This window comes from Eurosta solidaginis, chromosome 2, assembly GCF_040869045.1.
Source record: "Eurosta solidaginis isolate ZX-2024a chromosome 2, ASM4086904v1, whole genome shotgun sequence".
Taxonomy (NCBI): Eukaryota; Metazoa; Arthropoda; class Insecta; order Diptera; family Tephritidae; genus Eurosta; species Eurosta solidaginis.
The window spans coordinates 91555417-91571786 of record NC_090320.1 but is presented as its reverse complement, the minus strand read 5'-3'; the positions used below and the strand labels follow the sequence as shown (position 1 = coordinate 91571786).

The window sequence follows — 16370 nt, the reverse complement described above, 5'->3', positions numbered from 1 at the left end:
GGCATTCAAATCCCCAAAGAAGAATCGAGTGAAATTTTATGAAAGTCAAGGCGCCTTTAAAAGACTGAAATTCTGTATCTTCGGTTTTTTGATCTTGAACTCTTGATACATGCGAACATGTTGAATAACGTAGATTTTAACGGCCTTCAATAAAAAAGTTTTTAATTCTTAATGACAAAGAAGGGCACACAGTACATATCTTGTGAAAAAATAAAATAAAATTTCGCCCAACCTCTTGCTGAAAAAGAAACATTGTAAGAACACGCGTAAAAAAAATTTTACTGACGGCTAGCCGCCGTATCAATGTGATTATTCTTATCGAGTGCTGCTGCCAAAATAGTGATAACGTAAAATAGTAGACCAAGCAAGAAAAATTAAAAATTAGTAAAAATCCGTTTTGTGATAAGAAACTACTATGTATATTAGTATTAAATATTTCATTACAGTCAATATTTACTCTGTACATGATGCAATTGTTGAAAAAAAAATAAAATCATAAAACAAGACGGTGTGGTCCTATTTTCGGAAAATTTTATTTATTTAGCTTCTAGCCTCACAGCCTCTATTTAAAACTACAATGAAATTCTGCACACTTTTGGATAAATTAATATTTTAATATTTTTAAGGGAAATTAAAATATTTTTTAATTAGAAATATCTCTCATAATTCTTCACAGTCGAAAAAAGTGAAAATACGTGTTACAAAGCAGCACAAAACAAACCGTCCCTTATCCTTGCATCCAGCTACATGGCCCATATATTAGAGGCCCCAGCAGAGGAGCCTAAAAGACTGACTGATTGAGAAGGGTGAAGAGGACGGCTTATCAGAGGCGCGGACGCGAATGGGCATCACAGCGTATGGGGAGAGGACGATACTAACGACTAAGGTGAGTCCCTTTTTTGTTGTATAATACCGAGTCTACAGGTGGCTAACATGGGTAGGGTTCCTACATATTCCAGTTCTGTATTTAATATCACATTGACCTCTGAGCATAATATATCGGGCTATAAATAGAGGGTCCTTGATATGTCATCCTTCTCAGACCATGCATATATCAGCTTCAGAATCCCCCTTAAGAGGGTAGAGAAGGCGAAAACCTTTAGAAACCATTGGTCAACGGACTGGTACAAATTTCAGAAATGTGTATCAGGAAGACTTGGGCAAAGTAAAGAGGTTAGCACCGTAAACGAGTTCGAGGAGTGCAACAACTTCTTGTCAAATGCGCTCACAACTGCGAACAACAGAGATTTTCCCTTGAATCTACCCAGAGTGCAAGTAAAAAGGATTTTAAGCTGGCAAAAGTTGCGGAAAGCGAGGAGTGCTGGGACGAATACAGAGAACTGTTCAAAAATGGAATGGGAATGGTGAAGTATCCCTCGAGGCTTTTGAGGGTTGCATAAAATTTAACCCCTTTATGTGATCTTGGAGAACATCTTCATTCCGAAAGCGGGAATAAACAGTAATCAGCACCTAAAAGACTACAGGCCTATACGTTTGACGTCTTTTCTGCTCAAAACCCTAGGCAGATTAATAGATGTGTATATTAGCTCAAACAAGAATGAAGCACAATCGTGCAGTCAAAAGCCAAAGTAGTTAGCAAACATTCTTGTTCATTGTCTAGAATTTTATGGGGTTATTCATACTAGTCAGTTTTTGAATCGTTCGTTTACTAGAATTTTTCGGATTAATCATACTAGTTAGATTTTGAATAGTCCATTGACTAGAATTTTGTGGGGTTATTCATACAAGTTAGATTTTGAATAGTTCATTGACTAGAGATTTGAGGGGTTCTTCATACCAGTCAGTTTTGGAATATTTGATTGACAAGAATTTTGTCCGTCCGACTCTATGAAATGCGCGAACGCTTTCTGCTGGCAATTTCCAATCTTGTTACGCAACGACCAAAATCTCCTAAACGGTTAAGCGCCAACTAACGAATTTATTTTCCACCCGCGAAGAAAAGGGCGAAAACAAACCAAAGGATACCTCCAAGATCCACAGTAGCGAGGACACTTGAGACTGCTGATCTCTTATAATGTGAAGTTTCAGTATATTTAAGGGTTAAAGACGTATCAACCAAGTGAAGAAGGATGAATGAAAGATCAATAGGGGTGGTCTCCTAATCCAACATTCGCTTCTTAGAAGAGGTTAAGAAGTAAGGTCTTTTCCAAACGGTCCGACTACTCCACAATGAATTGGCATGACATCTGAGCAGGGCCGTAGAGAGAAAATCTGGACCCGGGACTAACCAATTTACGGGCCCCCTATAAAAAATCCACTAATACATTTAATTAATTTGAATTAATGACGTCTCATTCATGAATCATTATTGATGGATTACATCAAAAAAAATTTTGCCACATCAACTAAATGATTTTTGGACTAAGAGTTGAAAATAAAATTAACGCAGAATACTTACTATTTATCATATATGTAATACTCCTATATTGCTACAACAGGGTAGGTACACTCACAAACATCAGAGTGCCGATATATTGCTGTTTAAATGTTATTGTTTTTGTATTCAATAATCGAATTTACCTAAATTTAAATTTTTTCTTGTCACACTTATGCTGCTACAATCACAAACATTTTGTAGGCTGTCTTGCTTTGATTTCGAATTCAAAACTCATTGCGAGCATTTTGTATTAGCAAAATAGGAGTATTACATATATCACATATTGTATTAGCAAAATAGGGGTATTACATATATCATATATGTAATACTCCTATATTGCTAATAGAAAATGCTCGCAATGTGTTTTGAATTCAAAATCAAAACAAGACAGCCTATAAAATTTTTGTGATTGTAGCAGCATAAGCGTGACAAGGAGAAATTTAAATTTAGGTACATTCGATTATTGAATACAAAAACAAAAAGGTTTAAGCCATGGTATAAATATTACAAGGTAAAACCGGTCAGAGCCGAAATGACGTTTAAAAAAGTTTTAAAATTCTAACTGTTTTCACATTTTTATTTTTTTATTTTGGTGTTGTTTTCATGACAAAAATATAACAAACTGTAATATATTTGGTAATTCTATACGACAGCATGGCACTCTTAATACACGTCCAAAAATATCAAGGGTGCTATCAAAAGACGCGTTTTGGATCCAGGATCGCGAATATGAAAGCGGAGGTAAAAAATTTTGGGTATGTCAAGAGATATTTGCAAAAGAAATTTTTAAAATTTGCATGTGGTTGTTGTAATTTTGATGATTTTGTGTGTGCCCACAAAAAAAATTGTGAACATAAGTGTTTTCCGCGGATATAATTTTGGTATCCAAACCGGTGGAACCCACCCAATGTAATTTTTTATAAGCGCGGCCAAAGGCCGCCAATACAGAAAGGTGTTCTGCGCAAAAATACTATGGATCCCACTCTCGGCTTCGGAGCACTCCGGGGTCATTTTTTGGTTTTTCGTTAATATCTTTTGAACGATCTAAAATTTTTATTTTCCGCCTTCGATTATTGTTGTCGAGGTCAATACGAGTCTTCTGAAATCTCTCTCGGTATTTTTGGACCCGTATTACCGGTGTCATGCTGTCGTATAGAATTACCATATATTTTTGCGTTCTAACAATTATATTATGATATTTTATCCAAAACTGATTTTTTTTATTGGTAGAAATAACCAGAAAATAAGAAATCTCAACGGTCAACCGCATTCCAGAATTTTCAATTCAAGAATTGTATTGTAGTTTCCCGCAAAAGGAAGAATCAGGACACAATCCTCTTCTGAGGAATTTTCTTCAATAAATTGTTTAGAAATGTATCAGCGTCTGTGCGACGAGAAGAATAACCGACTTACCGCCAAGGTGTACGGAAGAGATACATATCTGCTAATAATAACAATTCGGTTTATATATCTGAGGAGATTAAGGTCTAGCTTTCCATGCAATTCGAAGGCTACTTATCGTGTATTCGTTTTTCTACGAACTGTCTCACCTAAATACATGTTTTGTGCCGACCCAAAAATTTATCTGCTAATTCGGACGACCTTTTGGTGCCAAGGTAATGCCGAGGGATAATCAATACAATTCAGCCGGTAAATGCAGCCTCCACGAACTATCATACTCCAACTGGACGATGATGTTTAGCTAAGCTGCGTAGAGCTACAGCGTTTTTGCTGACGTGGGCAAGTTATGGGAAGATCTCCACTGGGTTCGGAGAAACAGGTGGAGGAAGACTTTGATCTCTGTTGGTGCTCCCTGTTGGCGTCAGTTATAGCGAAACTGGGTTAGCTGGAGTGACTTGTTAGGCAACGACCAGCATCTCCTAAACGGTTACGCGCCAATTAAAAAATGTATCTTCCAACCGCGAGGAAAAGGACCAAAACAAACCAAAGAATATCTCCGAGATAATTTTTTTCCGCAGTAGCGAGTACACTTGAGACTGGTGATCTCTTATAAAGTGAAGTTTCGGCATATTTAAGGGTTAAAGACGTATCAATCAAGTGAAGAAGGATGAATGAAAAATCAATAGGTGTGGTCTCTAACATTCGTTCTTCTTTCCCTTTGCAAAAATAGCACGTGTTGAGGCATCCATTATATTGGTAACTCATTTTTTTGCCATATACATAAAACCGATTTCAAAACTTTTCGAAATATTTTTTCATTTATTTCATAAGCATTTTATTTTTTTTGGTATTAAAAAAATGAAAATGTCAAACCAACAATTTTTTTTGTGTTTACTTAGGTTTGGCATTTCCACAAAGTTTAAGAGAGTGATTTAAAAATTTTTTTAAAAATCAAAACACCATTATGGCCGCCATGAAGAGTAAATGGTTTTACCTGGTAATATTTATACCATGGTTTAAACAGCAATATATCGGCACTCTGATGTTCGGGAATGTACCTAGCCTTTTGTAGCAATATAGGAGTATTACATATCTTCTATATATATAAAAAGAAGTGTATATTTTGATTGTCACTCCATAACTCGAGAACGGATAGAAAGATTGCCATGAAATTTTTAGGATAACTTAATAGGAACCCGGAGAGTGTTTGTGAAAAGTTTTTTTTCGGGAAGTGGGCCAGGGACCGATTTATTCTAAACTGTCTTATATATGGCTCGATTTGCGTGAAATTTGGTATGTAGGTAGCGTTAATCTAGAATAAAATGTCGGATAATTTTTACCAGGATACATTTTGTGACTAGGGTCTCGAGAAATAGGACAAAAAGTGGACCCGGGCGCCCCTAGAATGTGTTTATACAATATGGATATCAAATGAAAGCTGCTGATGAGTGCTTTAGTACAGGGTAGTTTTCATACCTATTGGTGACTAGGGTCCCGAGATATATGCCAAAACGTGGACCCGGGCACCCCTAGAATGTGTTTATACAATATGGATATCAAATGAAAGCTGTTGATGAATGCTTTAGTACAGAGTAGTTTTCATACATATTGGTGACTAGGTTCTCGAGATATAGGCGAGAACGTGGACCCGGGCACCCCTATAATGTGTTTATACAATATGGATATCAAATTAATGCTGTTGATGAGTGCTTTAGTACAGGGTAGTTTTCATACCTATTGGTGACTAGGGTCAATGAGATATAGGCCAAAACGTGGACCCGGGCACCCCTATAATGTGTTTATACAATATGGACATAAAATTAATGCTGTTGATGAGTGCTTTAGTACAGGGTAGTTTTCATACCTATTGGTGACTAGGGTCAATGAGATATAGGCCAAAACGTGGACCCGGGCACCCCTAGAATGTGTTTATACAATATGGATATCAAATGAAAGCTGTTGATGAATGCTTTAGTACAGGGTAGTTTTCATACCTATTGGTGACTAGGGTCCCGAGATATATGCCAAAACGTGGACCCGGGCACCCCTAGAATGTGTTTATACAATATGGATATCAAATGAAAGCTGTTGATGAATGCTTTAGTACAGGGTAGTTTTCATACATATTGGTGACTAGGGTCTCGAGATATAGGCCAGAACGTGGACCCGGGCACCCCTATAATGTGTTTATACAATATGGATATAAAATTAATGCTGTTGATGAGTGCTTTAGTACAGGGTAGTTTTCATACCTATTGGTGACTAGGGTCAATGAGATATAGGCCAAAACGTGGACCCGGGCACCCCTATAATGTGTTTATACAATACGGATATAAAATTAATGCTGTTGATGAGTGCTTTAGTACAGGGTAGTTTTCATACCTATTGGTGATTAAGGTCAATGAGATATAGGCCAAAACGTGGGCCCGGGCACCCCTAGAATGTGTGTGTATTTTGGATATCAAATGAAAGCTGTTACTGAGAGCCTTTAAGTAATTTTCATTGTGATATTCGATTTACTCGCATCAACCTGGCAAAACTGATAAATATGCATGCGAAGCCGAAATAAAGACATGAATTAATAATACCTACATACCTATTTACATACGTCCTATTCGATTTGCTTTTTTCCGGGAAGCAGACCAGAGACGGACTGGGACTGGGATTAGGACTGTGAGTGAGACTGAGACTCGGAGTGGGACTGGGACTGAGACTCGGAATGGGACTGGAACAAAATACATACCACCCTCTGGGACTGGCAATAAGATATGAAGAAGAATGAGAAAAACTTGAGAGAAGAGAAAAGAGAGAAGGAGAAGGAGACTGAGAAAGAGATAGAATGAGATGAAGATGGAGATAGATGAAGCGAAAAATACGGAGGGAGGAATGAATACAAAGATTAGGAAAAAGTGTAGAGGGGCGAGGGAGAGTTAGACGGAAAAAGCTTATTAAAATGTATGCAGATATACAAATTTAGGGCAGAACAACGTCTGCCGGGTCTGCTAGTATGACATATATGCTATTTATACTGTTTTGTTGTAACGTAGAAATAAAATTCTCTTTTATCACCCACATATTGTTTCAAATAATCTTTCCTAGTTATTTGGTAATATTTTAGTACGTTTCTGATAAATATAATGATGATTATCAGCCCAATTCTAAAAATTCCCTCGGAATTTTTTCTCGTGGATTTTTTTATTCCCGCGGAAAAATTCCTCCAATTCTTTTCTCCCAGGGAAAACAATAATTAGGAATAGGAATTTCGAATATTCGAAGTCAGATGTTTAGTCAATTGAAATTTCGTTGCGCATTTCATATTTTGTTTAAAAAATTGAAAAGTTTAATTATTGTTGCAAATTTGATTGAAATTAAGAAATAAAGAATAAACAATGCACAGTATTGCATTTCATGTGGTATTCACTGAAATGAGTAATGATTTGGTGCCACAGCAACATCAACAGATAAGAAGAAGAAGACGACGGGATAACACAAATCCGCCAGAGTTACCTGCTTCCATTCAGCAAAGCAATTTTCTGGTGGCCAAGTCGAGTTGAATTCGTCTTTCGTCATATGCCAAAATGTATTTAAGTCTTCTTCAAAAATACTTGCGCAATTTCTGCATGGCTGCATCAAATATACAAAGAGCTCTTCCGTTGCTTATGATATACTTTTCGACTTAAAATAAAGAATATTGTGTTAGAATGTACATATTTTAGCACAAATTTGTACAAATAAGTGTTCTTCCTTAAAAGAACCAATTTCCTTTAACTATTTTATGCATTCCCTTTAATTTTACAAGTGAAAAAACTCTTAAGAAATGACAGAGAAATCTCCCTCTCTCTCTCACTCACATTCATAATACTCAATTTTCTCCCATAACCGGTTTCCGCGTTTTCGAACATTGTTCATTATAGGAGGAAAGGGAGAAGTGAAAAAATTCACAAGGAATTTTTATTTAGAATACGAGGAATGGGGGAGGGAAAAACTCGCACGGAATTTTTGTTTAGAACTGTGCTGTATTATAAGTTATAATTATTCAATATAGAAGGTTCGGATATCAAAGAGAGGCTTTTCTTGTTTTTTCGCTGAATTTTTTTTTATAATAATAACAAAATTTAACTGAAACTCGCTCTTGAGATGAACACGATCAATGAAAGTTTTTGATTCTTACAAGGACACTGAAAGAGTTCTGCACTAGCTACAGTGACAGGTATAGCGCAAAAGATACGTAAAGCAACACGAATGTTGGGGAATATTGTATACAGATTTTGAACGAAGATGGAAATTAGCAATTCCAATGGCGACAGACCTTTATCAAAATTTCCTTCGTAAATGTGTGTCAAGTGAATTATTTCACATTGTAAGCTTTGAAAAACGTCCGACTTTGTACTGTAACGAATTTAGTGCAAATCCTCTTATTCGCCACTTTCTACTAAGTTCGAACAACTAAACTGTTAAATAAATAACTCCAATATTTAATAATGCAAAATGGACTTTATTCAAGTACTTTCAAAATAACACTTCTATTGCTCGACAGATAGCGTGCTTAATCGAAACTTATTATCGCGCCTCTACTGTTGCTGCTTTTATAATGTGTGATTTCCTCGTTGCATCTTCTAGGCGCTTCCAGAAATTACTTAGTTACTGGTATATAATTATAACTACAAATGCACGTGTGAAGCTCTCATATGCGCATGTTTTTGTGAGCGACACTTCCACAATTACAATTTCATACTTTTGGGAGAATCTCAGATAAGATATCTGCATCTGTTTGTGCGTTGCTTCTCCGCTGCGTGTACGTACATATGTGTAGACATAATAATCGGTTCGTTTATGTAGATACATAATGATTAATTTATGGATGTGCATACAAGTCACTCTTAGCATTGGCTTAGAGATGACAGTACCCCTTAGTGTTGCTAATATTCCTAACAGTATTTTTCGACAAATTTTGCTACGCTCGCCCCAACCGTAGTTTCATTCATGTCTTCAAATTGCCACAAAAAGGAGAACGTCTCGATCAAATTTTTCATATCTGCCAATCGTTCAGTAATGCCAGTGATTACCGAATCAACGATCACCAAGAATGTATTGTTTTTAAAATCAGACTCTGGATCATCCGTAGTCATCTCATTTCCATTATCTTCAAAACGTCTTTTGGGTTTTTCCTTTCGAATGTCCGGAAACTTTGCGAGATGTTCAATTGAATAGAAACTGTTTTGCATTCGTTTAAAATTGTTTCCCATTGGTTCCTGATCAACTTCAAATCAGCTAATAAGGCATCTAGATGTCGGAAAATTCAGAAACACATTTTTTCAGAAAACATTGGTCAGAACCCTTTTTCAGAAAGACAAAATTCAGAGGTTAAAACTCAGAAGTCAAATCTCTGAAGTCAAATTGCAGAAGTCAAATTTCAGAAGTGAAAATTCAGAAGTCAAATTTCAGACGGCAAAATTCAGAAGTCAAAATTCAGAAAGCAATAAGACGACAGAAAAAACATTAAGTTTTTCTCAAAATTCAGAAACGTTTTTTTGACTTGGCGGCCGCCGTGGTGTGATGGTAGCGTTCTCCCCCTACCACACCGAGGATCCTGGGTTCACGCCCCGTGCAAAGCAACATCAAAAATTTTCGAAACAAGATTTTTGAATTAGAAGAAATGTTTTTAAGTGGGGCCGCCCCTCGGCAGTGTCTGGCAAGCATTCCGAATGTATTTCTGCCATGAAAAGCTCTCAGTGAAAACTCATCTGCCTTGCAGATGCCGTTCGGAGTCGGCATAATACAAGTAGGTCCCGTCCCGCAAATTTGTAGGATAAATTAAAAGCAGCACGACGCAAATTGGAAGAGAATGTGTTCTGAAAAAATGTGTTTCCGAATTTTTGTTTTCTGAATTTATAGGGGGAACGAGATTTCGGACCTCAACAACTATGGTGGCGTCTCTAGCTTGGAGTACGATGTTTCTTTCATTAATGGTAGTCATTATTTTGAACCAAATTGAGGACAGCAAGATACATTCGAACTTGTTGATGTACTTGAGAATGCCGGTAATATCTCCGTATGCTTGTGCAGTCTAATTTAGTTTAAGTAATGCGTTTAGTGCTTATGTTAATCCTGGAACATGATTTGCGAATGATTTGATTGCCTCAATTCTAGCCGACCACCTAGTGTCTGAAAGACTGGGAAGAGACCTCGGTACATGTTTTTTTTTTTTGAGAATGTCCCATCTTTGTGGACTGGTGCTGAAAATAGTAAAACATTCTTGTACAACTCCGAAGAAAGTAATAGCAGCCATACAACATCAACATGCAGCATCAACACCACAAAAATTCAGACTGTGGGTTACACAAAGAGAGTAATCAGCATTGCAGTTTTTGTCGAGAATGTAACGTTGTGCTCCGTTGGTAGATCCTTTCTTATTGACGCCGTTATCGAGCCCTTGTGCACGACAACCTGTTAAATCAGCGATGTATGACAAGTTTTTTTGTTACAATCCACGAAAACCAAACGACCTTCTTGAATTGTAAAATTTGTTGATTTCGAATTGAAATGGAGGTAGCGCAAAATGAAAGTAGTCTGAACAAAGTGACTAGCATCAGGTGTAGCATCAACGATAATGGCAATATACTTGCCTTTCTTGCCTTGATCTAATATAGTTTCCCTCACGTGTTTTGCACACATTTCTATAAACTCGTTCTGAATATCTGAGGAAAGATAGTGAACTTGTAAACGTTTGCGCTGCTGTTGTTAAATCCTAACTTTCTCCAAATTATCTCTAAGTATCGGATCATAATGGCTTATGAGTTCTAAGATGCCCAAAATATTTCCATTGTTTCGTTCACCAAGATATATACTTTCGCCTCTGAAAGCTAGGCCCCTTTCACCCAAAAATAAAATAGTGTCCAAAATTCTATATAAAATTTGGTTCCACTTTTGAGTTTCAGTGATTAGCTGTTCATTGATAAGGGTATCAATTGTAGCCTCCTTTTGAATTAGATTTTGTAAAGATCGCCATTGAATATAACATTTAATCTGATCTTGAGTATTTTCGTGTGCTGGCAGTTTATCGTATAGCTTCTTCCACACCTGCGATTTCGAATATCCGTCAGAACAACAAATTTTAGGTCGATTTAAAGTATTGGTGCTTAACATACGACATGGTAGGCAATAAAAAGCATTGATACTGGCACTCCACTCCAACCAGTCACGCTTCACTTTCTCTCCAAGATTCTGTTAAACAACGAGGTAGGGAATGCCTCGTAATTACGATCACGGTACCGATGTCGAAGTCGCTTAAATAATCTGGACTTTGATACAGAGTTGGTGGTATTGTTGGAAGACTTTTTGAGGATGAACCTTCATCAGTGTCACCACGAAACTTTACGATTTCGGATTCATGTAAACATACATTTTTGTTTGATGTTTTTATTGTCTACTCACTGTTCGAAGGCCAAGGCACAAAATTATTATCAATAGTCGAATCACATTCGGAACCTGAATGGTTTTGAGCCAGCTGCCAAATGAAATATTTATTCTTAAATTTTATTATATTATTTTTATTTTTCACATTTCACTATAATATTAAAACGAAATGCAGATATTCGTTGCTTTTTATATTCGGCTTAAAAATTCCAAATGGAACAGCTAAAGACTCTCCTGAATTAAAAAAAAATGTCTTAGTACCTCTAAAAAACGGGCCCCCTGAGAAACCGCGGGCCCGGGGGGAAATGCCGCCACCCTTCCCCCTCTCTCTCTCTAGGCGGGCCTGCATCCGAGTATATGTCGAACGAAAAGTTTTTCATCGATATTGCAGAAGTTAAGAAGGGAGATATTTTCCAAACAGACCGACTACTCCAGTGAGTTGGCAGGACCTCCACGTATATTTCTGCACGAAAAGTTTCTTATCAGTATTTCATTTTTAACACAGGAGTTCTGGAGGAATTAAAACTCAGATATTAAACTACTGATTTAATTAGTATATATATTTGTTTTCTTAATTTCGTTATTTCTTTTTATCTCTCTTTCTTTTCTATTCAAGTGTCTTATTTTAAAAAAAAGCTCTCCCAACAAAAAATCTTTTTTTAATTTTTCGGCTACGCCCACACTTTCCGATATTTTTAAAAGATGTCTTAAATAAGTATCATTCATATTTAAGGTGTCGCTATTATAACTTAAAAATGCGTTATTTAGTTTTACTAGAAAATTCATGAAATCGGGATTTGGTTTGAAAAGGCCACTTTCTGACAACAAGTTTACATAAGTAAAATTCGATTCCGTTCCGTGTCTGTTCTTCTAGCGCCTGCCAGTTTCAGTTTAGATATGAGGCAGCCACCGAAATTTTCTCAACCGTCGTATTCAATATCATTTTAGTTTTGCATAATATCTTCCAATTCCCCCATACCTTGTTCCTCGGTAATCTAATTTATATATATAAAGTATATTTTAAATAAATAATACAATTCAACAGAATTTTACAAAGGGAGACGTTTTTTAGAGCTTACTTACTTACTTAATTGGCACTTAGCCGTTCAAACGGTTATGGCCGTCCAAAAAAGCGCCCCAGTCGCTTTTCTCTCTGCCAACCGGCTCCAATTGGTCACACCAAAGGAGTTAAATTGTTTTCCACCTTTTCCTTACAGCGGAGTGGGCCCCCCCTCTACCTCTACTTCCATAGGCGGGTTCCGATAGAAACACTTTCTTGGCCGGAGCGTCACCTTTCATTCGCATAACATGGCCTAGCCAGCCCAGCCGCTGCGCTTTAATTCGCTGGACTATGTTGATGTCTGCGTAGAGCTCTTGGAGCTCATCGTTAAATCTTCTTCTGTATTCGGCATCGCCAACGCGTAGTGGTGCATAAATCTTTCGAAGAACTTTTCTCTCGAACACTCCCAGAGCCGCTTCATCTTATGGTGTCATGGTCCATACTTCTGCACCATATAACAGGACGGGTACGATACGTGACTTGTAGGGTATTATTTTCATTTGCCGAAATGGGACTTTACTTTTCAATTGCCAACCTAGTCCAAAGAAGCATCTACTGCCAAAAGCGATCCCTCTCTGGATTTCAGAGCTGGTGTTGTTGTTAGTTTTGATGCTGATTCCCAAATAAAGGCTTTTACTATTTCGAAATTTGTGTGCCAACAGTGGGGTGGTTACCAATGCGATTTACAGCAGGTACTTCCTTTTGTTCTCATTGAACATCAAACCCATCTTTATCTCTTCTTTTTCTAGTTTGGAGTAAGCAGAACTAAAGGCGCGGGTCATTCGAATCGCTAAACTGTTGAATAAGTAACACCAATATTCAGTAATGCAAAATGATCTTTATTAGACTACTTTGAAAGTACTTCACAATAACACTTATACTTCAAAACCAATTGCATGTTTAAATCAAACTGCTCCATGACTACTCCGCTTGCTCTGCTTTTATACTCTCGGTTTCCTCGTTCACTCATTTTTCCTAAGGTCTAGTAATTTCGTGAACTTCATGCTTGGTTAGCAGAATATACATGTATATTTGTAGTTGGTATCCATATGCGTGTGTATATGTGAGTATTACTTCGGCTGATGATGTCATGCGTTCGTGAGTACCTCTCTGCTGCCTTGTATGTATGTGTGTACATGATGATTGATTTGTTTACGTACATACGAGTGGCTGTTTAGTATATGCTTACTGATACTAGTATTGCTTAGTGATGATAATATACGTCACAATATATAACAAAATTTTGCTTTTATTCGGAAAGCGGCAAGACGTTCGTCCACAGGCGTGAACGCCAATACTTGGCGACAAAGCCTTCCTCACCATGAATCCGACGCCGTAAATGCGCTTATTTGTATGGCCACTCCAATAGATATCACAATTTTGAATCTTCTTTCTTCCTTGTTTCGTCCAACGCATTTCTTGGAGGGCGGTGATGTCAGATTTTGCTTTGACGAGGACAACAATCAGCATGGCATCTGCACCAACCCCATCCAGGGAGCGGACGTTCCAGGCGCATGCCCTCAAATCATTGTCCTTCAAACGTTTGAAATGGTCGTCATCAGTAAAGGGTTGTCTTTTTATCCGAGGAATTTTTGAGTTTTTTATTGGAGTGTGGTTTGACGTGGCGGGTCCCAAGCCAGCTCAAAACCCGCTCAGCGGGGATGAAAAAATTATTTGCAGGTTATATAGCGAGCCGCTTGATACAAGACAGACGCTCGCTTGCAGCCGCACCTCGTGGTGGACAGACGCTGCCGGTGTAAGATTATCGTTTCTTTTTTCAATTTTTGAAAGTGGGCGTGGATATCATCTAGGGTGATCGATCCGGTTTATTCGAATCGGTTTTAAGCCGGGTTTTTCTTAATTTTTTGGCAGTTTTTTTATACTAAAATTTCGAATATAGAATAACCCGTTTTTTTTCTTCGGTTAACCAGTTTTTAAGAACGACTATAAAGGCCTTTGAAAGTTTATCGAAATAAGGCAAAATGTTAAACTCATGTTCTCCAAACATTGATTTTGTACTTAAATACTGACCAATTTCCCTTTCATGATTCTTTTATAGATAACGCTTCCCAAAGCGAAACAAAAAATTCGATGTAGGATAGTATGATCGTTTGTTTGGGAAGAATCAAGTTGATACATCTGATTCCAGTACAGAGCTAAGTGTTTCGGATTCAGAAAATGATTTAAAGAGTGAGTTGGATAAGACCATTCGCGATATTCAAAACCCAAATCATTTAGCGAAAAAGTGCGGCTGAGGTTTTTTAGACGACTTTGTATGTTTTGCCATATGTCAGAAGCGGACAGAAAACCTTGAAAAATTGTATAACGCATTACAGACAATAAGTCCCATTAGCGCATTGAGTGAAAGAGCATTTTCTGTCTCAAATTTCATAAAGACAAAGGAAAAGAATAGATTGAGCCCGAAATATTTAAACTGTATTTTATTTTTAACATATTACTTAATCGCAGTAAGTAAAGTCTTCACATATGAGGACTTTTTGTTACCATAAATGAATATTATAGTGTGAAATGAAATAAGACTTTATAATCTCTTGTTTATAACTGTATTATATACACATTGAATTTGTTTAGTAAACTATTTACCTATTGGTATGTTAATCTTTTATTTTTGGCTGAACAGAAATTTTGTTATTTTGGGCAAGTACTAAAAAAACCGGGTTATCCTGTTTTCCCCGGGTTTGAGAACTTAAAACCGGTTTTTTTATAACTAACATTTTTCGAGTAATCGGAAAACCGGTTTTTGAAAAAATTCGAACAATCGAACGCCCTAATATCATCTGATTTCGTCCATTTTCATTACCAATGTATCGTCAACGATGCTGTAAAAACTGCTAACTCCATCCACCAAACTTCACAATAGATCGAATAAGCTCTATTGCATGGCAAGTTAAATTATATTGAAATTTTATGGAGTTAGCAGCTTTTCATAATTTTTTTTTTTTGAGTTAGTGAATCTGGACAAAAAACACATACTTTTCTTGTACGACGATATGCGAAATCGCCTCCCATTCCACCATTATAAAAATGTCGGTTTAAGTTAAATACGAAGATTTTACCGCATCGTCGACGATATCAGTGTATGCTCAAGTTATGGTTTGTTTTGTTATTGTTGATCTTAAACAGGTAGACCATCGGCACTTGGTAAAGCATCGGAGAAAAATATCGAGGTAAAAAATCGATACTATACTCAGTACTTGGAAAAAAGCATCGAGTACGAAATACTCGACTATTTTTTGGAAAAGTATCGATACCACTCACTCAGCACTCGTATCGTTCTATCACTAAGTATAGTATGGAAGTATAATTAATATAATATAACCTATAATCAGGGCCGTAGAGAAAAACCCTAGCTCGGGACTAAACAATTTACGGCCCCCTATAAAAAATCCACTAATACATTTTATTAACTTGAATTAATGACGTCTCATTCACGAATCATTATTGATGGATTACATCAAAAAAAATTTTGCCACATCAACTAAATGATTTTTGGACTAAGAGCTGACAATAAAATTAACACAGAATATTTACTATTTATATTATTATAATGTAACGTAGAAATAAAATTCTCTTTTAACAGCCACAAATAATCTTTTCTAGTTATTTGGTAACATTTTAGCACATTTCTGATAAATATAATGATGATTATAAATTTTAATTATTCAATATAGAAGTTTCGGATATCGAAGAGTGGCTTTACTTGCTTTTTTCGCTGCAAAATTTTTATAATAATATCAAAATTTTACTGTCTTGCCAAAACGGGTTCAACACAAAGCGTGGCAAGTCTTGAGATGAACACGATCTATGAAAGTTTTTGATTCTTGAAAGGACGCTGGAGGAGCGTTCTGTCCTAGCTACAGTGACAGGTATAGTGCAAAAGATACCTCAAGCAACACAAATGTTGGGGAAAATCGTATACAGATTTTGAGCATATGTAGATGGCATTTAGCAATTCCAATGGTGACAGACCTTTGTCAAAATGTGCTTCGTAAATGTGTTTCAAGTGAATTATTTCGCATTCAAAGCTTTGATAAATGTCCGACTTGTATTTTTCGACAAATTTTGCTGCGCTCG

At 36.8% G+C, this 16370-nt stretch overlaps 1 protein-coding gene across 1 annotated transcript in view; it reads left to right on the top strand.

Moving 5' to 3' along the window:
• Positions 1 to 16370, top strand: part of LOC137240078 (probable ATP-dependent RNA helicase spindle-E) — a 339630-nt gene that overhangs the window by 196173 nt on the left and 127087 nt on the right. The window contains exon 2 of the mRNA XM_067765991.1: positions 677 to 886. The gene's annotated coding sequence lies outside the window, so the exon portion shown is untranslated. The remainder of the gene's footprint in view (positions 1 to 676; positions 887 to 16370) is intronic.